At 40.0% G+C, this 26254-nt stretch overlaps 1 long non-coding RNA gene across 1 annotated transcript in view; it reads right to left on the bottom strand.

The window, feature by feature from the left end:
• The window catches only part of LOC116534665, a 24937-nt gene extending 17885 nt beyond the window's left edge, over positions 1–7052 (bottom strand). Inside the window, exon 1 of the long non-coding RNA XR_004261814.1 lies at positions 7041–7052. This is a non-coding gene — a long non-coding RNA (uncharacterized LOC116534665). The remainder of the gene's footprint in view (positions 1–7040) is intronic.
• Positions 7053–26254: the final 19202 nt, after the last annotated feature.

The following is a 26254-nucleotide window of genomic DNA, read 5'->3' as shown; positions in this document are numbered from 1 at the left end:
AGAAAGAAAGAAAGAAAGGAAAGAAAGAAAGAAAGAAAGAAAGAAAGAAAGAAAGAAAGAAAGAAAGAAAGAGAAAGAAAGAAAGAAAGAAAGAAAGAAAGAAAGAAAGAAAGAAAGAAAGAAAGAAAGAAAGAGAAAGAAAGAAAGAAAGAAAGAAAGAAAGAAAGAAAGAAAGAAAGAAAGAAAGAGAAAAGAAAAGAAAGAAAAGAAAATTTCAGGCCAATATTCCTGATGAACATCCACATGAAAATCCTCAATAAAATACTGGCAAACAGAATCCAGCAGCACATCTAAAAGCTTATCCACCATGATTGAGTCGGCTTCATTCTTGGGATGCAAGGCTGGTTCAACATATGCAAATCAATAAACATAATCCATCACATAAACAGAACCAATGACAAAAACCACATGATTATCTCAACAGATAAAGGAAAGGCCTTCAATGAAATTCAACACTTCTTCATGCTAAAAACACTCAATAAACTAGGTGTTGATGGGACATATCTCAAAATAATAAGAGCTATTACTGACAAACCCACACCAATATCACACTGAATGGGCAAAAGCTGGAAGCATTCCCTTTGAAAACCGGCACAAGACAAGGACGCCCTCTCTCACCACCCTATTCAACATAGTATTGGAAGTTCTGGCTAGGGAAATCAGGCCAGAGAAATAAGAGAAGATGCAAACAAATTGAAAAACATTCCATGCTCATGAATAGGAAGAATAAATATTGTGAAAACGGTCATACTGCCCAAAGAAATTTATAGATTGAGTGCTATCCCCATCAAGATACCATTGACTTTCTTGACAGAATTAGAAAAAACTATTTTAAATTTTATATGGAACCAAAAAAAGCCCACATGGCCAAGACAATCCTAAGCAAAAAGAACAAACAAAAATTCTAAGCAAAAAGAACAAAGCTGGAGTCATCACACTACCTGACTTCAAACTATACTGCAGGGCGATAGTAACCAAAGCAGCATGATATTGGTACCAAAACAGATATATAGACCAATGGAACAGAACAGAGGTCTCAGAAATAACATCACACATCTACAACCATCTGATCTTTGACAAACATGACACAAACAAGCAATGGGGAAATGATTCCCTATTTAATAAATGGTGTTGGGAAAACTGGCTAGCCATATGCACAAAACTGAAACTGGACCCATTCCTTACACCTTATACAAAAATTAACTCAGAATGGATTAAAGATTTAAATATAAGACCTAAAACCACAAAAACCCTAGAAGAAAACCTAGTTTTCTGCTGTTCCAGACATAGGCATGGGCATGGACTTCATGATTAAAACACCAAAAGCCAAAATTGACAAATGGGATCTAATTAAAGAGCTTCTGCACAGCAAAAGAAACTATCATCAGAGTGAACAGGCAACCTACAGAATGGGAGAAAAATTTTGCAATCTATCTATCTGACAAAGGGCTAATATTTAGAATCTATAAGGAACTTAAATATACAAGAAAAACAACCCCACCAAAAAGTGGGCAAAGGATATGAACAGATACTTTTCAAAGAAGACATTTATGCAGCTTTTTTTGATATGAAAAAAATGAGCTCATCATCAGTGGATCAGGGGTCATTAGAGAAATCCAAATCAAAACCACGAGATACCATTTCACACCAGTTAGAATGGTGATCATTAAAAAGTCAGGAAAAAAACAGATGCTGGAGAGGATGTGAAGAAATAGGAGTGTTTTTACACTGTTGGTGGGAGTGTAAATTAGTTCAACCATTGTGGAAGACAATGTGACGATTCCTCAAGGATCTAAACCAGAAACACTATTTGACCCAGCAATCTCATTACTGGGTATATACCCAAAGGATTATAAATCATTTTGTTATAAAGACACATGCACATGTATGTTTACTGCAGCACTGTTCATGATAGCAAAGACTTGAACCCAACCCAAATGCTCATCAGTGTTAGATTGGATAAAGAAAATCTGCCACATGTACACCATGGAATTCTATGCAGCCATAAAAAAGAATGAGTTCATGTTCTTTGCAAGGACATGGATGAAGCCGGAAACCATCATTCCCAGCAAACTAACACAGGAACAGAAAACCAAACACCACGTGTTCACACTGATAAGTGGGAGCTGAACAATAAGAACATATGGACACAGGAAGGGGAACATCACACACTAGGGCCTGTTGGGGGTAGGTGGCAAAGGGAGGGATAGCATTAGGAGAAATACCTAATGTAGATGATGGGGTTGATGGTTGCAGCAAACCACCATGGCACATGTATACCTTTGTAAAAAACTTGCACGTTCTACACATGTACCCCAGAACTTAAAGTATAATTTTTAAAAAAAGAAACTAAAAAAAAAATTATAAAATGGTTCTTAACTATAAAATACTGATATGTGATGGGCAATTCAAAATTTCTTGTTTTCTAGGTTTTAAATAAAATTTAAGGTTACTACAAGTTTAAAATATTTAGTACATTTATATAATTATACATATAAACTTATAAAAATGTATTTTTTTGTTGGTTTTTTTTAATTGCACTTTAAGTTCTGGGGTACGCGTGCAGATCTTGCAGGATTGTTGCATAGGTACACACATGCCATGGTGGTTTGCTGCCTCCATTCCCCCTCACCTACATCAGGCATTTCCCCCAATGTTATCCCTCCCCCAACCTCCCCACCCCTCTCTGTCCCCCCCCAGCACCCCACCCCCCAACAGACCCAGTGTGTGATGTTCTCCTCCCTGTGCCCATGCGTTCTCATTGTTCAACAGCCGCCTATGAGTGAGAACGTGTGGTGTTTGGTTTTCTGTTCTTATGTAAGTTTACTGAGAATGATGGTTTCCAGATTCGTCCATATCCCTACGAAGGACATTAACTCATCCTTTTTTATGGCTGCATAGTATTCCATAGTGTATATGTGCTACATTTTCTTTATCCAGTCTAACATTGATGGGCATTGGGGTTGGTTCCAGGTCTTTGCTATTGTAAACAGTGCCTCAATGAACATATGTGTGCATGTGCCTTTATAATAGAACGATTGTAATCCTTTGGGTATATACCCAGTAATGGGATTGCTGGGTCAAATGGAATTTCTATTTCTAGATCCTACTACAAGTCTACAGTAATCAAAACAGCATGGTATAGACCAGCATGGTATAAACCAAAACAGAGATATAGACCAGTGGAACAGAACAGAGTCCTCAGAAGTAATGCCACACATCTACAGCCATCTGATCTTTGAAAAACCTGACAAAAACAAGCAATGGGGAAAAGATTCCCTGTTTAATAAATGGTGTTAGGAAAACTGGCTAGCCATGTGCATAAAGCAGAAACTGGACCCTTCCTTACACCTTACACTAAAATTAACTCCGGATGGATTAAAGATTTAAACATAAGACCTAACACCATAAAAACCCTAAAAGAAAACCTAGGCAAAAGCATTCAGGATATAGGCATAGGCAAGGACTTCATGACTAAGACACCAAAAGCAATGGCAATAAAAAATGTAATTTTAATTCAAAGTATAAACAGACTAAAATATCCCTTTATTAGAGAGAGAGATGGAATCTTGCTCTGGTGCCCAGGCTGGAGTGTAGTGGCTTGATCTCTGCTCACTGCAACCTCCACCTCCAGAGTTCAAGTGATTCTTGTGCCTCAACTGCCCGAGTAGCTGGGACTACAGCAGCCCACCACAACGCCCAGCTAATTTTTGTACTTTTAGTAGAGACAGGTTTCACCATGTTGCCCAGGCTGGCCTTGAACTCCTGATCTCCAATGGTCCATCCACTTCAGCCTCCCAGTGCTGAGATTACAGGCATGAGCCACCATGCCAAGCCTAAAATATGCTTTTAATTAAAAGATAATTGTGTGTAATTCAGAGGTAATTTTAAGTTTGTATCAAAATATGGATTTAATAAATGTTTTAAAACCAAGAAATTATAAAATATAAAAACATTACAAATATAAAAATTTGTATTTTAAAAGTTTAAAATAATTTTACTTTTAAAAATCTTGTGTAATTTTTCTCAGAATAAAAGAATTGGTTATTTATTAAATGTATAGAAATAAAGTGTCAAAACATGTCAATAGTCTGATTAAGCAGTGACAAGTTTCATAAAAGAAATTTATTTTAAAATTTGTGTGCCATCAAGTTGGCTATAATTTTTCAAAATTATTTATAACTCTAATATTTGATCTTTAATGTTAAAAATACACTAATGCAAAATTAAAATATTTGGTCCTTTATGTAAAAACATGATTTTCTTCAAGTATTGATTTGGTGATAGTAACAAAGCAAATTGTTTTTATTTTTAATCCTAAAATCTGATTTTTTCTTACAGCCACCCTTTAAACTGCAGTTTCTATATCTGCCACATTTCATCCTGAGAGCTACTTAATTTTCTGTTTAGTTGAAAGTGCTGTTTTTATTCAAAAATGGCAATTGCATTTCTTTTTCTGAAGTGAATGAATTGAACCAAAGATAATTTCATTTCTTGAGGTAAACTTATTAAAGTTTCTCAGGCACATCTCTTTGTTTGGGATGACAGCTGTCTCCTCTCCTTTGACCTTTTCATCAACCTCTGTTCCTTTTTTTTGCTTCTCTGCCATTATGACCCTATTCTAAAATTTTTATTTTTAAGACCTACAGAAGGAGTGTATTCCTCCAGTATGACTTTATCCTCTACTCTTGGCTTTTGTTGTGTCTGTTTTGTTCTATGTACCCAGAAAACACATCCCATGCTGTTATGAAGAGCCAGGTAGTCCCTGCTCAAGGTATTAATTCCCTTGTTTACATTCCTCTATAATAGTGTACACTCATAACCCTGGACACATTCCTCCTCTGTCTGATTAACTGAGTATCCTTTTATCAGGTTTGACTTCCAGATTACCTAAATGGGCCTCCCATAAGGAAAAGCACACACACTGAAGAATGTTTTTCTTTACCTTTTTGATAACTGGCCTAAAAAACAAATATCTCATATTTTATCAAGATACTTTCCTATGCAGGCTTATTTAGGTTTTGGGTTACTTAGGAAAACTGAAATTTCCCAGTTCCATGCTCAAGCACACCTTGGATTCTCCAGGCCACCCACTGGATTTTCCTTGGTGCTGGAGTGTGTGCCTGCCACTGGGGGACCTGTAGGCAGACCCGTCCAGTTCAGACGCACCCATCTCACCCACAGTGTCCCTGGGGCTTAGCAAGGCACTCAGACCACTGTGCATTCCACATATCAGCCCATTGCCTAAGGCAACAGAGAGCCTCTCCTAGTAAAAAAGGATCAAGTATCAATCCAACTGCTTTGGCCACTGTCGGCTCTTACCCAATACTGCCATTTACTGGCTTGAAGGTAAATCTGCACAACATGTAAGAGAGTCCATAAAGCTATAGAAGCAAAGATTAAAGACCCTATCTGAGATTCTCTACACTCACGTTCCTGAAGAGAGGTAGAGAAAGAAGAATCAAAAATATTACAAAGAAATAAAAACCCATCTGCAAGAAAAGAGTTACAAAAATTAGAAATGCCAGTGTCTCCAGATGAGAAGAAGCTAGTGCAAGAATTCTGGCACCGTGAAAAATATGAATGTATGACGCCACCAAAAAATTACACTAGCTCTCCAGCAATGGTCCATAAACAAAATGGAAACCCAGAAATTACAGATAAAGAATTCAAAGCATGGGCTGAGCACAGTGGCTTATGCCTATAATCCCAGCTATGTGGGGGGCCAAAGCGGGCAGATCACCTGAGGTCAGGAGTTCAAGACCAGTCTGACTAACATGGAGAAACCCCGTCTCTACTAAAAATATAAAAATTAGCTGGGCGTAGTGGCGCATGCCTGTAATCCCAGCTACTCAGGAGGCTGAGGCAGAAGAATCATTTAAACCAGGAGGTGAAAGTCGTGGTGAGCCAAGATTTCACCACTGCACTCCAGCCTGGGCAACAAGAGCAAAACTCTGTCTCAAAAACAAACAAAAGAATTCAAAGCATGGATTGCAAGGAACCTCAAAAAGGTCCAAGACAAGGTTGAATATCAACAAAAAGAAACTTTTAAAGTGATTCAGGAAGTGAAGGAAGAGATAAACATCTTACCACATAATCAATTAGAGCTTTTGGAATTGATAAACTCACTTAAGAAACCTGCAAATACAATTGAAAGATTTAACAAAGACTAGACCAAGCAGAAAAAAAGAATGTCAGAGCTTGAAAACTGGTCTTTCAAAGTAACCCAGTCAGATAAAAATAAAGAAAACAGCTTTTTTTAAATGGACGGTCTTCAAGAAACATGAGATTATATAAAATGATCAAATCTACAAATTGTTGGCCTTCCTGAGAGAGAAGAAGAAAACGTCAACAACCTGGAAAACATATTTGAGAAAATAAATCAAGAAAATTTCCCTAATCCTGCTAGAAACGTAGATATCCAGATACAAGAAATCCAGAGAACACCTGTGAAATACTGCTAAAAATGTACATCATGAAGACATAGACTCATCCACTATTCAAAGTCAGCACTAAAGAAAACATCTTAAAAGCAGGTGGAGAAAAAGGTTGAACCATGTACAAAGGGAACCTCATTAGGCTCACAGGAGACTTTTCAGCAGAACCCTATAAGCCAGGAGAGATTGAGGATCCAATTCCACCATTGCTAAGGAAAATAAACTCCAACCAAGAATTTTATATCCTGCCAAAGTAAGCTTTTTAAGAAAAAGAGAAATAAAATCATTTACTAGAAAAGTAACCACAATCAAGTAGGCATTATTTCTGGGATGCAAGACTGGTAAACATCCACATTCAATAAATATGATTCACCATGTAAACAGAATTAAAAGCAAAAAATATATACATGATTATCTCAATAGACTCCTGAAAAGCTTTTGATAAAATCCAACATCTCTTCATAATAAAAACCCTCAAGAGGCTAGGCATAGAAGGAACATACCTCAAAATAATATGAAAAACCCACAAAATAATATAAAAAACCTATGAAAAGCCAACATCATACTGAACAGGCAAAAGCTGGAACCATTCCCTTTGAGAACTGGAACAAGACGAGGAGGCCCACTCTCACCACTTTTATTCAGCACAGTATAGGAAGTCCTAGCCAGAGCAATCAGGCAAGAGAAAAACATGAAAGACATCCAGATAGAAGAAAAAGGAATCAAACTATCTCTCTTTGCTAAAAATATGGTTCATACCTGAAAATCCCTAAAGACTCTGCCAAAAAGTTCCTAGACCTGATAAATGATGTCAGTATAGTTTCAGGATATAAAAATCAATGTACGAAAATCAGTAGTACTTCTATACATTAGTAATATTTAAACTGAGAGCAAAATTAAGAATGCAATCCCATTTAAAATAGCCAAACAGGCCGGGCGCGGTGGCTCACGCCTTTAATCCCAGCACTTTGGGAGGCCGACGCGAGTGGATCACGAGGTCAAGAGATCGAGACCATCCTGGTCAACACGGTGAAACCCCGTCTCTACTAAAAATACAAAAAATTAGCTGGGCATGGTGGTGCGTGCCTGTAATCCCAGCTACTCAGGAGGCTGAGGCAGGAGAATTGCCTGAACCCGGGAGGCGGAGGTTGCGGTGAGCCGAGATCGCGCCATTGCACTCCAGCCTGGGTAACAAGAGCGAAACTCCGTCTCAAAAAAATAAATAAATAAATAAATAAATAAATAAAATAAAATAGCCAAACAGAAAAACAAAAATACCCAAAATACATTTAACCAAAGAGGTGAAGGATCTCTACCAGGAGGACTACAAAGCACTGTGAAAAGAAATAATAGATGACATAAACAAATGGAAAAATATCTCATGTTCATGGATTGGAAGAATCAATATCGTTAAAATGGCCATACAGGCCAAAGCAATCTATAGATTCAGTGCTATTTCTATCAAGACACTAATGTACTTTTTCACATAATTAGAAAAAAAAACTACTCTAAAATTCATATGGAATCAAAAAAAGTGCTGAAATAGTAAAAGCAATTTTAGGCAAAATAACAAAGCCAGAAACATCACATTACCTGACTTCAAACCATAACATAAAGCTACAGTAACCAAAACAGCATGGTAGTTGTACAAAAGCAGACACATAGACTAATGGCACAGAATAGAGAACCTAGAAATAAAGCTGCATGTCTACAGCCATCTGATCTTTAACAAAGTCAACTAAAATAAGCAATGAGGAAAGGACACCCTGTTCAATAAATGGTGCTGGGACACTGGCTAGCTATATGACAAAGAATGCAACTGGACTCCTTTTACCACATACAACAATTAACCAAGACAGATGAAATATTTAAAGATAAGACCTGAAACAATAAGAATCTTAGAGGAAAACCAAGGAAACACCATTCTGGACATGAGACAGGAAAGAACATATGACTAGGAAAAACAAAAATTGACAAATTAAACTCAAAACCTTTTAAAGGTAAATAAGAGCTGTTCCTGGCTCCCCTAACACTGAGGCCGCTGCCAGTATCCAAATGGTAGGAGACCTTCTCTGCCCCTTCGAACCCAAACACTGATATGAGCAGTGATTACGGATTTCTTGAGGTCATTACACCAGACTGCCAGCTTGGGCTGGGTCACTGGCTCTCCCTTCAGACCTAAGCTATGGCATCATGCATCATACTAGTGGTACACCTGTTAAGCTTCAGTGTCCTGCCCAGGAAACCTCACCTCTTGTGTCTCCGCATCACCATAGACCCTGCAGACCTCCCTTGACACCTGCTTAGTTTGCAGCAGCCACACACAAAATCCCCTGGGATTCATTTGCTAGACCCAGGGAATTTTGCAGGGTTTCCAGTAGTCTAGCCCTCAGTAAGTGTAGAGTAATTAGAACGTGCTGAATGAAAGGTATCGGGGCGGCCCACCATCATGGTCACATGATAAGACCTCACACAGTATCTTGAGAGTTTCGGTGATGGTAACTCCCAGAGCGTTGAGCGTTAAGGGGTTGGGGGTTTTTCATTTTTCCATTCCTCATCACAGAGCAGAAATGATATATTTTTGTTGTGTGGAGTAACGTTGGTATGCAGCAGAGGAACCTAAACCTTTGGTCTTGTTTCAGAAGCCTAACAGATTGCTAGACAAGAGAAAAGTTTGTAGCAAGGGCTACAAACTTTAGCCACTAAATCTCCTCCGTGGAGCAACCCGCGTTCATCACAATATTAAACATCTTTCGGTAGATTCAGCGCCTTGCACCTCGGGGTCAGCTCATCTGCATGGAAGCTCAGTCTGCCCGCGACCCGAGAATGCAGGGTCTTTGACAGCTCAGGCCTTAGTTCGCCCAGTTACACAAGCCGACTTGCTCAGGCTGCTCTCTCACCGGATAACTCTCTCCACGGCACAGGGCCTCAAAACAGTCGGCTGCGAACCGGAGGAGGTCCTGCGGCTGCGCCAGGATGGCGGCCATCGTAAGTCGCCTCAGCGCGTGGGAAAACTCCGGGGGGATGGTTGGTTGTTCATCTGTCTGAGCCATTGGTTGGTTGATCTCAGGCTCGCTCCCAAACAGGCTGTCTGGCTTCAGGCGACACCTGGCGCCTGACCTCAGGCGAGAGATGTGGGGAGAGATCCAGTGCCTCCCACCCTTGGCAGAAGGAGACCAGCAGAAGCTAGGCGGGGAGGGCAACAGCGGCCAGGGGAACAGCAACTGCGGGGCATGACCGCGTTAGCATTAGGACCGTGAGCGCTCCCACCTTTGCCAGCTTGGAGGTGATGCTGATGCTGCCAATCTGGACACAGCTTGAAAAGCGACATCTGAAACATGACCCAGTTCCCCCTCTGCCTGACCCTGGGGGAGGAGAAGGAACTCAGCAGATATTGGGACCTTGCTTAAATTTGAGGTGATTTCAGTTTAACTTGAACAAAATGAGACTTTGAGGCAAGTGCCAAACTCATGGAGCATGTCTTCATCCATCCTGGATAAAGCTATTGAGTAGATGTTGAGAAATTATTTTTACAAAAGGAATTAAGGGAGGAACGAGACAAATCTTCCTCACAGAGAAATCCAAATAACGTAAGTCAATACAACCCCGTCCAAGAGGTGGAGCTTAATATCTCTTTTTCTCTCCTCCCTATATAAGAAGAGGAGAAGAAAAGCAGCTGTATGATGGAGAGACCTGGCAGCTGCCACCTCAGCCAAGTGATCAAGGTCAACACCATCTGGGAGGCAGGAGTCTGGAGAGATGAGAAAGATGCTTCACCTCAGGTCTTCCTGGGAACCATCACCTCAGGATCCTCATGTGAAAAGCATCAGACTGACAATAGGTGGACATCCTGCAGAAAACCTGACCGGTACTCCGCAGAAGTTAAGGATATGACACAGGGAGAGATGGAAGGAAGCTTTGACCTGAGAAGTCTGTAAGAAAATAACAACGTAGAATCCTAGAGCAGACCTTGTAACAGAAAGACACCACTGTAAAGTTGTGAAATCTGAGTAAGGTCCAGGATTAACAGTAAGGTACTCAGGTTGGTTTCTTAGTTTTGATGAACGTCCTGTGGTATTGGAAGATGTTCGATTTAAAGTGTGAGGTATATGGAAACTCTTTGGGATGCTTTTATAAATCTAAAATGTTCTAAAACCTTGAATAATTAGCCTTTGAATAATTAGTATAACACTGGGAAGCCATACTATACCAAGGGGGACCTTATGAGACTATCTAAAATGACAGGAAGGAATTATTGTATCACTGAAGTTGTTTTATATTTTACTATCTCCTGCCAACTCTCCTCCAAAATAATTCTGTGCTAATCCATTGCATCTGGTGGGAAGATGCAGTGGACTTGGCTGCCCCAGGTATGGTCAATGAGAATGTACTTTCTGTGAAGAATCTTAAAACAATAAAAATCGAATCAAATGCTGAATCGATCAAGTGGAAGAAAGGATATCGGAGACTGAGGATTAACTAAATGAAGTAAAGCATCAAGGCAAGATTAGAGAAAAAAGAATAAAAAGAAACAAACAAAGCCTCCAAGAAATATGGGACTATGTGAAAAGACCAAACCTACATTTGATTGGTGTACCTGAAAGTGATGGAGAGAATGGAACCAAGTTAAAATACTCTTCAGGATATTACCCAGGAAAACTTCCCCAGCCTAGCAAGGCAGGCCAACATTCAAATTCAGAAAATACGGAGAACACCACAAAGATACTCCTCAAGAAGAACAACCCCAAGACACATAATTGTCAGATTCACCAAGGTTGAAATGAAAGAAAAAATGTAAGGGCAGCCAGAGAGAAAGGTCGGGTTACCAACCAAGGGAAGTGTTATCAGACTAACAGCAGAGCTCTCTGCGGAAACCCTACAAGCCAGAAGAGAGTGGGGGCCTATATTCAATATCCTTAAAGAGAAGAATTTTCAACCCAGAATTTCATATCCAGCCAAACTAAGCTTCCTAAGTGAAGGAGAAATAAAACCCTTTACAGACAAGAAAATGCTGAGATTTTGTGATGATCAGGCCTGCCTTACAAGAGCTCCTGAAGAAAGCACTAAATAAGGAAAGGAAAAACCAGCCACTGCCAATAACATACCAAATTGTAAAGACCATTGACACTATGAAGAAACTGCATCAACTAATGGGCAAAATAACCAGCTAGCATCATGATATCAGAATCAAATTCACATAGAACAATATTAACCTTAAATTTAAATGGACTAAATGTCCCAATTAAAAGACACAGACTGGCAAACTGGATAGAGTCAAGACACATCCATGTGCTGTATTCAGGAGACCCATCTCATGTTCAAGGACACACATAGGCTTAAAATAAAGGGATGGAGGAAGATTTAACAAGAAAATGGAAAAAAAAAAAAAAAGAAAAGCAGGGGTTGCAGTCATAGTTTCTGATAAAACAGACTTTAAATCAACAAAGATCAAAAAAGACAAAGAAGGGCATTAAATAATGGTAAAGGGATCAATGCAACAAGACCTTACTATCTAAAATATATATGCACCCAATACCTGAGAACATAGACTCACAAAGCAAGTTCTTAGGGACCTACAAAGAAACTTAGACTCCCACACAATAATACTGGGAGACTACTGAGTACCAGCTCAGCCAGGAGACCCCCACCCAGGTGGTGCTGAAGGCAATGAGAGGCAGACACCCAGAACAACAAAGTGGGTCTATCTGGGGCGCCAGCAGCCTATCGAGTGGAGACCCTCAGGGGCTGACAACATTCCAGGCTGAAGGCCCCAAGTAGACTCTGACAAACTAAAAGATACTCTCCACAAGGGAGCCACAGGGGCAGGGTAAACTTACTGTTTCTCAACATCTTCCCCCTTTTTTGTTATAACAAAGCTAGGTAAGCAAGCACAGCTTTAACCTGGTGAACCGTTTCTCAGAGAATTCTGGATCTACACCTGCAGACTTCACAGAAACAAAACAGATTAATAACATAATCACAACAGCAATCAGATCCTCCAAGTGTTTTCATCCAAATTTTAGCGCTGCCAATCCATCAGCAGCTCTCCCAAACACCTCGGAGTCTGACTAACTGCCTACTCTTACATTTATTCCTTAAGGAATTGGGACCCAGAAATCTTTTGAGAAATGGGGCAGAGGTCATTCTTCTGTAAATACTTCCTGCTGAAAAAGGGCATCGAGGGTCTTCTGGGTCCCCCCTCCTTGCTTGCTGTCTAAAGGCCTTTCCAGGTGATTTTTTTTTTCTCTCTCCTGATTATGTTCAGTCTCATTACACCTTTACAATTAATGAAGTCTATCTGCAACTTTCCCACCACCACAAGACATGGGGGGTTTAACACAGTTCTGAATCTAAAGAGCTTTTATTTCTTCTAAACTTCTAATGAATGTAGGGTCCAGCCCTACAGGGTCCTGTAAGCCCCTCCCAGCTGGTGTGGAGACAAGAAACTGTGAAAATAGACACAAGACACAGAGATAGAGAAAAGAGCTTGGGCCCAGGAGTCCACTGCCAACCAAAATGCGGAGTCCAGCAGTGGCCCCGAGTGCCTGGACACTCTGACTTTTATTGAGTACAAAACAGGGGGAAGGGTAAGTAGGGTGAAGTAATGGTGGTCAGTGATAGGGTCAGGTAAAATCAAGTGTCGTGGAGACAGTGGCTCAGGATTTTCAAGAGGCCGAGGTGAGGAGAAAACTTAAGGCATCAGCACTTTTTTCATACTTGTCAAGAAATAACAAGGTCGCTAAGATTTATGTTACTAATTCTTATCTTTTGAGAAAGAGAGGAACCAGGTGCAGAAACAGAATATGAAAGTGGACATGGAAGTGACCACTGAAGCGCAGCATCACATAGAGACAGTTAAGCCCCCGGATGTCTACAGGCCTCCCTGACAGCTGCCAGGCCTACCACAAGAGCTTGGAAGAGCGGAGTTTTCTCTTAACTCCCCCGAGGAAGGAGGCGTCTTGGCCATCTTGGACACCTTCCCTAGCTGGCTAAACAGCAGGCACTTAGCCAGCACTGGTGCTGCCGCAGCGCCGAGATGCCCTCCAGCAGCCCTTATGTGGGCGTGACAGAGGACTTAGAGCATCTTGCCTTAGGGTCACCTCTTTTTCCAATGCCACTTCAGTCCCATACTTCTTAACCTGAGACTTATTAGAAGATTAAATATCATTTTATATATATATATATACACACATATTTATGATTACATGTGAATAGCTATATGATTATGATTATATGTAGGAATAACTATGTAACTATATCTCTAATTCTTTTCCAATTATATATTTATATGAGAGCAGATTGAGGCCTCACACCCTTGCCTCGGCTTCTGCGGGGTTTTCCTCCCACAAATGAATAAGAATTAGGGCCTGATTCTCTATTATATTTTCCTTCCTAGACTTTTATTGGTTTTAGGGCCATGGGTATTTTTCAAAGTTTCTTTGTATTCAGCTCTTAACATTGGCCATACTATTTTTGGTCATGGTTCTATTAATCCCCCATCTCTCCAGACAATAGAGTTGTTAATCTCAGTATGCATAAATTCTAAATAATTGTAGTTCTTTATCCACCATCTGAATTCCATGTTACTACAAGTACTTCCATGTAGTACAAGAGGACTGACCGGTGCAATCAATGCTAAGTATCCCCTTAGGGGACCAAGAATCAATAATAATTCCATAGGAATTGTTGGCGCAGCACCTCAGCCTCTACCACAACACAATCTCTCCAGATTAATGTTTTTAACTTAGGGGACCATTCTTTACTTCATCTGTATTCAGGTTTTGATGGCCGAAACATTGTTTTCCCTAGATGATTACAGAAAATACTAAGGCCAGAGATCATATGTCAATAAAGGAAGGAACGAATACATGCCCCCCAAAAAATAAAAATAAATAATAACAAAGAATACATGCCCAATATGTGAAACTCTTTTACTTCTACCCCAGCTCCAGAAAGACTCACTTTAATGGTGGTAACCGTCGTCATAACTACCATAACAGGCTCTCCTGCTTTCTCCAGGTTTTCCTCCGCTACTTGTGAAAGCTTCTTAATTTGACCCCAAGTCCTTGTGATGTTTGGCGTGTTCTCCTTGTGGGAACAGTACTCCACCTTGATGTTAGTCTCGCCATCTCTGTGACTCGGGGGTCCTCTGCAAGTCTCTTTTTTGGTATCTGGTTCACAGTATGGCTTTACATGTCTGGATGGTACCCACACTGGTTGCTGATTTGGACCTGAAGAAACCCAAGCAAATCCTCTCCCCTAGGTTATTACGTTACCGCTTTCCCAATTTTTTGTGAGTGGATATCCACACCAGAACAATTGCCCTAAGTTCTCTTCCCCAGGTTGCTTTATCCCCTTGGCAGGCTTAAAAAATTCAAAGCCAGCAACGCCAGACTGCATTTGTGGGGTTCTATATTCTTTGTCCACTCCTTGTTGTTTCCATAGCTGCTGTTTAAGGGAAAGGTTCATTCGCTCCACAATGGCCTGTCCTTGAGCTCATAATTGGAGAAGGCAAACCGGGCTGTAAAGTTCCCATGGGTTGTACCACGGCATTGATTACTTCAAGGTTTGTTAACATTCTCCATTTCCCTGATTTCGTTTTTGTGACAAAAACAGGAGAATTCCATGGCGAAAATATGGGAGCAATGTCCTTTTTCTAATTGTTCAGTAACTGAATTTTCCAAAGCCTCCAGCCTTTCTTCTGTTAGCAGCCATTGCCCTATCCATATAGATTTATTTGTCATCCATTTCAAAGCGATAGGCTCTGGAGGCTTAACAATGGCCATCATCAAAAAGAATATCCTAAGTCCTGATGAGAATTTTGTCCTTTAATTTCTAAAGATTCCCTTGGACTCTGCAAATTTTTTCCAATCCCATCCCACACATAGCCCTTATCCTGCATCATTTGGTGGCCTGAGGGACTATATGATTTTTCAGGTATTAAAACCTGAGCTTCCCATTGCTGTAACAAATCTCTTCCCCATAAGTTAACAGGGGTTTGCATTACAATAGCCTGAATAGTTCCAGGCTGGCCCTCAGGCCCCTTGAAGGTTAAAATGCAACTGCTTTGATGCTCTTCAGAGGCCTGTCCTACTCCAAGCACATTGAACTGAGCATTTTCCATGGGCGAAGAAAGTGGCCAATGTTGGAAAGAAATAATCGAAACATCTGCTCCAGTACCTACCAATCTTTTAAATTTGTTTCCCTGAATCGTAATCTCACATGTAGGACGTTTACCAGTAATTTGATTTACACAATATACTGCTCTGTCTTACCTGGTTGTACCTCCAAATCCTCTTGTTCTTTTAGTTTCGCTTTTTCCTATTTTCTCGTATTGCATAACTAAAAGCTGTGCTATGTGTTCCCCAGGCTCAGCATTCCAAGGAATGGAGCAGACACTACAATCTGAATTTCCCCTATAAAGTTCGCATCAATAACTCCTGTATGAATTTTAACTCCTTGAGCAGTAAGACTAGATCTTCCTAGAAGTAAACCTACGATTCCAGGGGGTAAAGGGCCACAAAATCCTGTATATATTTTTTGCAGTTGCTCTCCTCGCAAGGTGCTTACTGAGAGCTGCGCAAATCTGCTGTGCTCCCAGCTGTGACGGGGAACAAGCATTGTATAGGGATGAGGAAATAGCTCGTACTGGACAGACCCCAGTTTGGATCAGGGCCTGAGATGGACCCCTCAACCCATTTCCCTACATCAGATTTCATTCCTTGTCAAATTTTGAATGACATTGATTTGCCCAATGCCTTCCTTTTCTAGATCTGGGACATACCCCAGGCTCAGTACCCTTTTGCTTTAAAATACGTAAAGGCTTTATTTTTTGTCTTTTCCTGCATTCCTTTCCTGTATGACCTTTTTTCCCACAATTGTAACACTCTCCAGGAAAAACCACATCCTTTTTAAGTCCAGCCATAGCTTGTGCCAGCAAAGTAGCTTTATGCAAATTTCCCCCATTCCATCACATGCCTTGATGTAATCTACCAAGTGAACTTTCCCTTTAAGTGGCCGCAAAACATCCGGGCATTCAGAATTAGCATTGTCAAATGCTAAGAAGCATAAAACAATATCTTGAGCCTCTGTGTCTGATACGGCCTTTCTCACAGCTTCTTGCAATCGAGTTATAAAGTCGGCCTATGGCTCTTTCGGCCCCTGCTTAACAGCTCTAAAGAAAGGGTTTTCGGCCGGGCGTGGTGGCTCAAGCCTGTAATCCCAGCACTTTGGGAGGCCGAGTCGGGTGGATCACGAGGTCAAAAGATCGAGACCATCCTGGTCAACGCGGTGAAACCCCGTCTCTACTAAAACTACAAAAAATTAGCTGGGCATGGTGGCGCATGCCTGTAATCCCAGCTACTCAGGAGGATGAGGCAGGAGAATTGCCTGAACCCAGGAGGCGGAGGTTGCGGTGAGCCGAGATCGCGCCATTGCACTCCAGCCTGGGTAACAAGAGCGAAACTCTGTCTCAAAAAAAAAAAGAAAGGGTTTTTTCCCCACTTCCTGATGTAATTTTTATCCCAAGCTCTTAAACATACTTTCCTAATTTGCTCTATAACTAAATCGGCCACAGTAGCTTGTGCCTGCAAAGAAGCCCCTGCACGAGTCCCTGTATGCTGTTCCATGGCAATATTAATCGCAGGCTAAACATTAACATCCATATTTGCTTGAATATTAGCCTCGGCAGTCCACCAGGTCTTAAACTGTAAAAACTGAGAAGGCAATAAAGTTTGGGTTAGAGAATCCCAGTCTATTGGAATCAGCCGGTAAGAAGTAGCTATGTTCTTTAATAATCCTAGCACAAACAGAGATCCAGGCACATACTGGCTGATGGCCTGTTTAAACTCCTTCAGCAATTTGAAGGCAAAGGGCTGAAAAGCAACCCGTACTTGCCCCTACTGATCTTGACAGTGTACAACAACTGGAAATTGCTTTGCCTCCAAATCTCTTTTCTCACTTGCTGAATTCTGGCTTGAATGAAACCAGTTACCGTATTACACACCGCAACAGGAGCAGCCAATTTCATTCTTGAGGTAGCTTCCAACTCCTTTAATGGCGAAATATTGGGAGAATCTGGCTGTCCTTCGACAAGATACTGAGTGGGGGGCTGACAGGCACAGCCTTTCCTCATTTGACTTCTCATTTTTTTGTTCTATAATTTCTTTACGTACTTTCCTCTCCTGAATTTTCTCCTGAATCCTTCTCATCTTTTGTCTGAAACAGCTCCAGGGTGGAATGCACCAAAGCCCAAATAGACCACACTGGAATATAAATATCCTTTACTCCTTTTCTTTGTACCTTCCTTAAAGTAGTACCCACGTTTCCCCATTCTTCTATGCTCAATGCTCCCTGCTCAGGGAACCAGGGACAAAATTCCTCAACCACATCAAAAACTGTGTTAAGCTGTCAGTACCAGCTTCAGTTTCTCCTCTTACAAGCAGCTGACAAAGCAAACCAGAACAAGCTTCTCGCTTGCTCAACCCTTGTCCCATGTAACCCCAATATTACCAAGGTCCCCTAGCTCACCCTAGGAGATTTTTTCAAGAGCTCTCTGGCTAATTCCAAGCTCCCCCACCTAACCCTGGGAGATTTTTTCAAGAGTTCTGAGGCTAATTCCGAACTCCCCAACTTACCCTGGGGATTTTTTGCAAGAGTACTCAGGAAACCTTCAGCTTAGCCTCTCCTCTCTCCATTGCTCAGGCAACTCTTCATCCCAGTTCGAGCCTCACGTCTGGGTCCACATACCAAGTACCAGCTTGGCCCGGAGACCACCACCCAGGTGGCACTGAAGGCAATGAGAGGCAGACACCCAGATAGAACAGCAGAGTGGGTCTATCCGGGGCGCCAGCAGCCTATTGAGCTGAAAGCCTCAGTGGTTGACAGCATTCCAGGCTGAAGGCCTCGAGCACATTCTGACTCACGTATTTATTCTCTCTTAACAGGTTATCATTATTAATAAACAGGTGTTCTCTATTTACTCATAACTCAAAAATGTTCCAAGTAGACAGCTGTTACCTGCTTACCACTAATTACAAACTAAAGCTATTCTCCACAAGGGAGCCAGGGTGGCAGGGTAAACAATGTTTCTCAACAGGAGACTTTAACAACCCCACTGCCAATATTAGACAGATCGAGACAGAAAATTAACAAGGATATTCAGGACTTGAACTCAGCTCTGGACTAAGAGGACCTAATAGACAACATCTACAGACCTCTCCACCCCAAATCAACAGAATATACATTCTTCTCAGCACCACATCGCACTTATTCTAAAATCAACCACATAATTGGAAGTAAAACACTCCTCAGCAAATGCAAAAGAACAGAAATCATAACAAATAGCCTCTCAGACCACAGTGCAATCAAATTAGAACTCAGGATTTAAAAACTCACTCAAAACCGCACAATTACATGGAAACTGAACAATCTGCTCCTGAATAACTACTTGGTAAATACCAAAATTAAAGCAGAAATAAATAACTTTCTTGAAACCAATGAGAACAAAGATACAATGTACCAGAATATATGGGACACAGCTAAAACAATATTTAGAAGGAAATTTGTAGCACTAAATGCCCACAGGAGAAAGCAAAGGGTGTCTAAAATTGACATTCTAACATCACAATTAAAAGAACTAGAGAAGCAACAGCAAACAAATTCAAAGTCTATCAGAAGACAAGAAATAACTAAGATCAGAGGAGAACTGAAGGAGATAGAGACATGATAAACCCTTCAAAAATCAAAGAATTCAGCAGGTGGTTTTTTTGAAAACATTAAAAAAACAGATGGACTGCTAGACAGACTAAAAAAGAAAAAAAGAGAAGAATCAATTAGATACAATAAATGATAAAGGGAATATCACCACTGGTCCCACAGAAATACAAACTACTATCAGAGAATACTATAAACACCTCTATGCAAATAAACTAGAAAATGTAAAAGAAATTGATACATGTCTGGACACATACACCCACCCATGATTAAACCAGAAAAAAGTCAAATCCCAGAATATACCAATAATAAGTTCTGAATTTGAGGCAGTAATTAATAGCCTACCAACCAAAAACAGCCCAGGACCAGATAAATTCACAGCTGAATTCTACCAGATGTAAAAAGAGTAGCTGCTACTATTTCTTCTGAAACTATTCCAAACAATAGAAAAAGAGGGACTTCCTCTCTACCTCATTTTATGAGTCCACCATCATCCTGATACCAAAACCTGGCAGAGACACAACAAAAAAAGAAAATTTCAGGCCGATATGCCTGATGAACATCGATGCAAAAATTCTCAATAAAATACTGGCAAACCAAATCCAGCACCACATTAAAAAGCTTATCCACCACAATCAAGTCAGCTTCATCCCTGGGATGCAAGGCTGGTTCAACATACACAAATCAATACATGTAATTCATCACATAAACAGAACCAGTGACAAAAACCACGTGATTATCTCAATAGATGAAGAAAAGGCCTTTGATAAAATTCAACACGCCTTCATGATAAAAACTCTCAATAAATTAGGTATTGATGGAAAATATCTCAGAATAAAAAGTGCTAGTTATGACAAATCAACAGCCAATATCATACCGAATGGGCAAAAGCTAGAAGCTTTCCCTTTGAAAACTGGGAAAGACAAGGATGCCATCTCTCACCACTCCTATTCAACATAGTATTGAAAGATCTGTCCAGGGCAATCAGACAAGACAAAGAAATAAAGGGTATTCAAATAGGAGGAAAGGAAGTCAAATAGTCTCTGTTTGCAGATGACATGATTGTATATTTAGAAAACCCCATCATCTCAGCCCAAAATCTCCTTAAGCTGATCAGCAACTTCAGCAAAGTCTCAGGATACAAAATCAACATGCAAAAATCCAACACTGGGGATTATAATTGCACATGAGATTTAAGTGGGAACACAGATCCAAACCATATTGCTCGCAGATATTACAAAACAGTTACACACTTGAAACTAAAAAGCAACTAGGTGACAACTGCTATTAAGTTGGGAACAACATTAACATTTAATGTAAATACATTAAATGTTCCACTTAAAATACATAGATTGGTGGAATGGATTTAAACATAATCCAATCATATTCTGTTTACAGAAAACTCACCTATACTTAGATAAAACAGACCTTATATCAACAACAGTAAACAAAGGCAAAGAAAGTCATTATATGATGATAAAGAAATCCATTTGACAAGAAAATATCAATTACATGATGATAAAGGAATCAATTCGACAAGTATATAATCCTAACTATATACACGTCAAACCAGAGCACTCATATTAAAAAACAAATGCTACTAGACCTATGAAAGAATATAATGAGAAATATATTCATGGAGGGAGGTCTTGAACACCCTGTTGACAGCACTGTACAGATCACTGAGACAGAAAATAAGAAAGAAACACTGGACATAATCGTGCTCTAGATCAAAGGGACCTAACAGCTATTTATAGAACATTCTACACAACTGCAGAATAAACACACTTCTCATCAGTGCATGGAATATTTTCTAAAATGCACTATATGTTAAGCCAGAAAGCAAGTCTCAATAAATGTTTAAAAATCAAAATCCTATCATGTGGGATTACATCAAACTCAAAACCTTCTGCAAAGCAAAGAAACAATAAAAAATAAAAATAAGGCTGGGTACAGTGGCTCACACCTGTAATCCCAGCACTTTGGGAGGCTGAGGCAGGCAGATCACCTGAGGTCAGGAGTTCGAGACCATCCTGACCAACACAGTGAAACCCCATCTCTACTAAAAATACAAAAATTAGCCAGGTGTGGTGGCATATACCTGTAATCACAGCTACTCAGGAGGCTGAGGCATGAGAATCCCTTGAACCCGGGAGGTGGAGGTTGCAGTGGGCCAAGATCATGCCAGTGCACTCCAGCCTGGGTGACAGAGTGAGACTCCATCCCCAAAACAAACAAACAAACAACAACAACAAACACAGTAACCTTAATTGATCCCTCAAATATCCATTCTATCCTTTTTTGTTTTTTCCCCTAAATGTCTTTGTAGACCTTCATGCAGTGCAGATTATCTACTTACTTTTTAATGCAAAGAACTCAGAACTGAATACATTCTCCCAAGTATTTGATCAGTAAGAAAGAGGTCACATCTATTACTCCCTGTCTTCTAAGGCAGCCAACAGTCTCATCTTTCTGGCTGTCACTTCATACTAGTATTTCATACTTAGCTTCTGGTGGACTAAAAGCTCAACTTCTCCCATGCTCCTCCTGATCACTCCAACCCATTAGAGATCTCCACACACTTCCCTTTTATTTAAGCATCTGTATAATTCTCTATCTCTTTCCTTATTAGTGTCCATATTTCTCTTCCAGGGTGTAAATTTTTCACCATCTGCCCCATGTTTCTGTTCCTCTCTTCAGTAACTTTCCTAATAATTTCCAATTTTGATACAGAGTGCATTGAATCTGTAGTTTGCTTTGGGCAATATGAACATTTTAACAATATTACTCTTCTAATTCATTAACATGAAATGTCTTTTCATTTATTTGTGTTTTCTCTACTCCAAAACAACATAATACACATTCTTATCATCTTCAGTGGCACATACTCTAAAATCGACCAGTCGGCCATAAAACAATTCTCCACAAATTTAAAAAGAAAACAAAATCATACCAACCACACTCTCAGACCATAACACAATAAAAATAGAATAAAATAATAACAGCACTCAAAACTATAAAATTACATGGAAATTAAACAACCTGCTACTGAATGATTTCTGGGTAAATAATGAAATTAAGGCAGAAAGCAAGAAATTATTTGAAACTAGTGAGAAAAAAGATATAATCTACCAAAATCTCTGGGACATGGCCAAAACAGTGTTAAGTGGAAAGTTTATAGCACTAAATGCCCACATTAGAAAGCTAGAATCTCAAATTAACAACCTAATGTTGCACCTTGAGGAGCTAGAAAAACAAAAGCAAACCAAACTCAAAGCCAGCAAGAGACAAGAAATAATTAAAATCAGCACTGAACTAAATGAAATTCAGATGCGAAAAACCATACAAAATCTCAATGAAACCAGAAGTTTATATTTGAAAGAATAAGTAAGATTGATAGTCCACTACATAGACTAATAAAGAAAAAAAGAGAGAAGATCCAAATAAACACAATCAGAAATGACAAGGGGACATTACCACTGACCCAACAGAAATATATTTAAAAAAAAAAAGAACCCTCAGACAAAATAACGAACACCTCTGTGCACACAGGTTGGAAAACCTACTACAAGTGGCTAAATTCCTGGAAACAAACACTCTCCCATGATTGAACCAGGAAGAAATTAAAAATCTGAACAGACCAATAAGAAGTTCCAATATTGAATCAGTAATAAAAAGCCTATCAACCAGATAAAGCCCAGGATCAGAAGGATTCACAGCTGAATTTCACTGGGTGTATAAAGAAGAGCTGGTGTCATTCCTGCTGAAACTATCCAAAAAACTGAAGGGGAGGAACTCCTCCCTACCTCATTCTATGAAATCAGGATCATCCTGATACAAAAACATGTCAGAGACACACAAAAATGGAAAACTTCAGGTTAATATCCTTAAAAAACATAGATGGAAAAATTCTCAACAAAATACTAGCAAACCTAATCCAGCAGCACAGCAAAAATGTAATCCACCACTATCAAGTAGGGTTTATTCCTAGGATGCAAGGTTTATTCAACATATGCAAATCAGTAGGTGTAATTCATTACAGAAACAGAACTAAAAACAAGAACCATATGATAACAATATATGCAGAATATATTGGGAGTCATCCACCTGGTGGGAGGGCGGATGGATGACTACAAAGGGGACACACAACGTAATGACAGGATAACAAAACTGTTCTATTTGGTACTGGAGTAATAAATACGTAACTCATACATTTGTCAAAACCCATAGAACCATACATCAATAAAGAGTGAACTTTAATATATATAAAATTTTAAAAATTAAACAGGATGTTGGCAGAATTCCAGGATGAAATGCAGACTGTGAGGAAGAATCTAACTATATTACAAATCTATTACACAATCTCACTGAAGATGATGAAGTGGTAGGGGAAGGAGTTCAATGAAATAACTTTGGAAAATGCTGTTTTGATAGGAAAACATAAGGTTAAAAACAAAAGGAATTGTACACAAACACTATACTCCAGTTGATAAATTTCTCATGAGAAGACAGGTTAACGATTCTGAATCTGCTTTGCGTGTATGACGGGATTATAAATAAATGGATGGTGGCTGGGGAGAGCCAGGTTTCCATCGAAGAAAATTACAGATGATAAGAAAGGAAGACTAGAATGAATCTCATGGAACTGGATTAGAGCTGGAGATATCAGTATTAATTCATGCTTAGCTGAAGATATAGATGGGAAGATAGATACAGAAATAATTCTAGACGTGCATATACTATGGGTATTGTGATGGTTAATACTGAGCGTCAACTTGATTGGATTGAAGGATGCAAAGTACTGATCCTGGGTGTGTCTGTGAGGGTGTTGCCAAAGGAGATTAGCATTTGAGTCAGTGGGCTGAGAAAGGCAGACCCACCCTTAATCTAAGTGGGTACTATCTAATCAGCTGCCAGCACAGCCAGGATATAAAGCAGGCAGAAAAATCTGAAAAGGCTAGAGTGGCTTAGCCTCCCAGCCTACATCTTCTCCTGTGCTGAATGCTTCCTGCCCTTGAACATCAGACTTCAGGTTCTTCAGCTTTGGGCCTCAGACTGGTTTTTTTCTCCTCAGCTCCTCAGATGAGTCTGCATGATCTGCAGACACACCACCCAAAATTGGACAACTGCAGCACCACAGCCCCCTTCTAGGACATTCCTGAAGGACAGGAAGTCTGTTAGCTAATTCACTGCATCAGACTGACCTGTAAGTGTGTGTGACTTAAGGTCTTCGTGGCCTTAGGTCTTATATATAATTTGGTATCTTATTGTCACAGAGCCCATTTTGTTAATCCAGTTGTCTCTATTTTATTATTAATGCTGGGCAGTTGTTGCTAAACTCCAAAAGGGAGGAATTGCACCTGAGGCATGTCTAACTTCTCAGCCCATCATGGCCAGATATTTGTTTTTTAGGTTTCTCTGCAGTCCCCTTAGCCAAAAGGGGTTCATTCAGTCAGACGGGAGGCTTAGGATTTTGTTTACAACTGACAGTTTATTTTCAATCCTGTTTGTGTATCAAGAAGCATGGAAAGAGTTTATGGTTTTTGTTGTTGTTTTTTAAATAAAAATGAATACCTAGGTCCCATCACGTACCTGATGAGACCAGAGGGGTCAACATCAAGACTCAAGCACAGCGACAAAGAACCGTGAAGAATAGGATGGGTAAAGAATTTTTGTTTTCTCAGTTGAAAATGCAAGTTCTTTGCAATTGTATGAAGGGGGACTCATGAAGGCTTAAGAGGAAAAGTTTGAAATCATTGCCACCAAAGATGTAAAAACAAGTCAGGTGACAAAAAAGTCTACCATGCATCTCCAAGAGCCCACTTGAAGGCAGAAAGCAAGAGTTTGTAGTAGAATCAATCAACATTTCAACAGCCAGAAGGAAGAGAGGGAAGGCACTAATGAGTTTCCAAAGGATTGGATGTAAGGCAGGCACTGAAGGATGTCCTGATGGGCAAGTATATTCATCATTTCCCAAGGTGGCATAACAAACTGGGTGGCTTAAAACAATTGAAACTTATTGTCAAACCTGTTTTGGCGGCTAGAAATCATAAACCAAGATGTTGATGGGGCCATGCTTCTAAGGGAGGGTTCTTCCTGGCCTCCGCCAGCTTCTGGTAGCCCCAGGTACTCCTTGGCTTGTGACAGCATAACACCAGTCTCTGCCTCCATCTCCCAGAGCCTCTTTCATGTTGTTTCCATCTGGCATTTTTCTGTGTGTGTGGGCATGAATGTGTGAACGTGTACATTAATTTCTTTCTTTTTATAAGGACATCAGTCATGCTGAATTAGAGCCTACCCAAATGACCTTATCTTGTTTACATCTGCAAACATCCCAATTCCAAATAAGGTCATATTCACAGGTAGCGCTTCAACATATCTTTTTGAGGAACATAATTCAACCTGTAACAGCAAATTATCCTGGGAAGTTGAGAACTCAGTAGAAATTGTTGAATCAGGGGGCTGCTCAGGCTGAATAGGAAGACAAGATGGCTGAGATATAAGAAGGGGAGGAGGGGAGTTAGAGAAGATGCTGTAAGTTGTGTAAGAATCCTCACTACTACCATTCAACCCGGCAATCCCATTATTGGGTATATGCCCAATACCCAAAGGCATCATTCGACTATAGAAGCATATGCATATATATATTCATTGCAGCACTATTCACATTAGCAAAGACATGGAATCAACCTAAATGCCCATCAACAGTAGATTTGATAAAGAAAATGTAGTACATATACACCATGGAATACTATGCAGCCATAAAAAAGAGATGTCTTTTGCAGCAACATGGGTGGAACTGGAGGCCATTATCCTAAGCAAACACAGGAACAGAAAACCAAACATTACATGTTCTTACTTATAAGGGGAAGCTAAATTTGAGCATCCATGGCCACAAAGAAGGGAACAATAGACACCAGGGCCTACTTGAGGGTAGAGGGTGGAAGAAGGTGAGTATCAAAAAAGTACCTATTGGGTACTAAGCTTACTACCTAGGTAATGAAATAATATGTACACCAAACCGCTGTGACATGCAATTGATCTATAGAACAAACCTGTATGTGTTCCCCTGAAACTAAAATGTAAGTTTAAAAAAATCCTCA

This window comes from Sapajus apella, unplaced genomic scaffold (assembly GCF_009761245.1).
Source record: "Sapajus apella isolate SASKATOON/1434 unplaced genomic scaffold, GSC_monkey_1.0 scaffold88, whole genome shotgun sequence".
NCBI lineage: Eukaryota > Metazoa > Chordata > Mammalia > Primates > Cebidae > Sapajus > Sapajus apella.
Note: the sequence above shows the minus strand (reverse complement) of the source record. Positions and strands in the feature narration are given on the sequence as shown.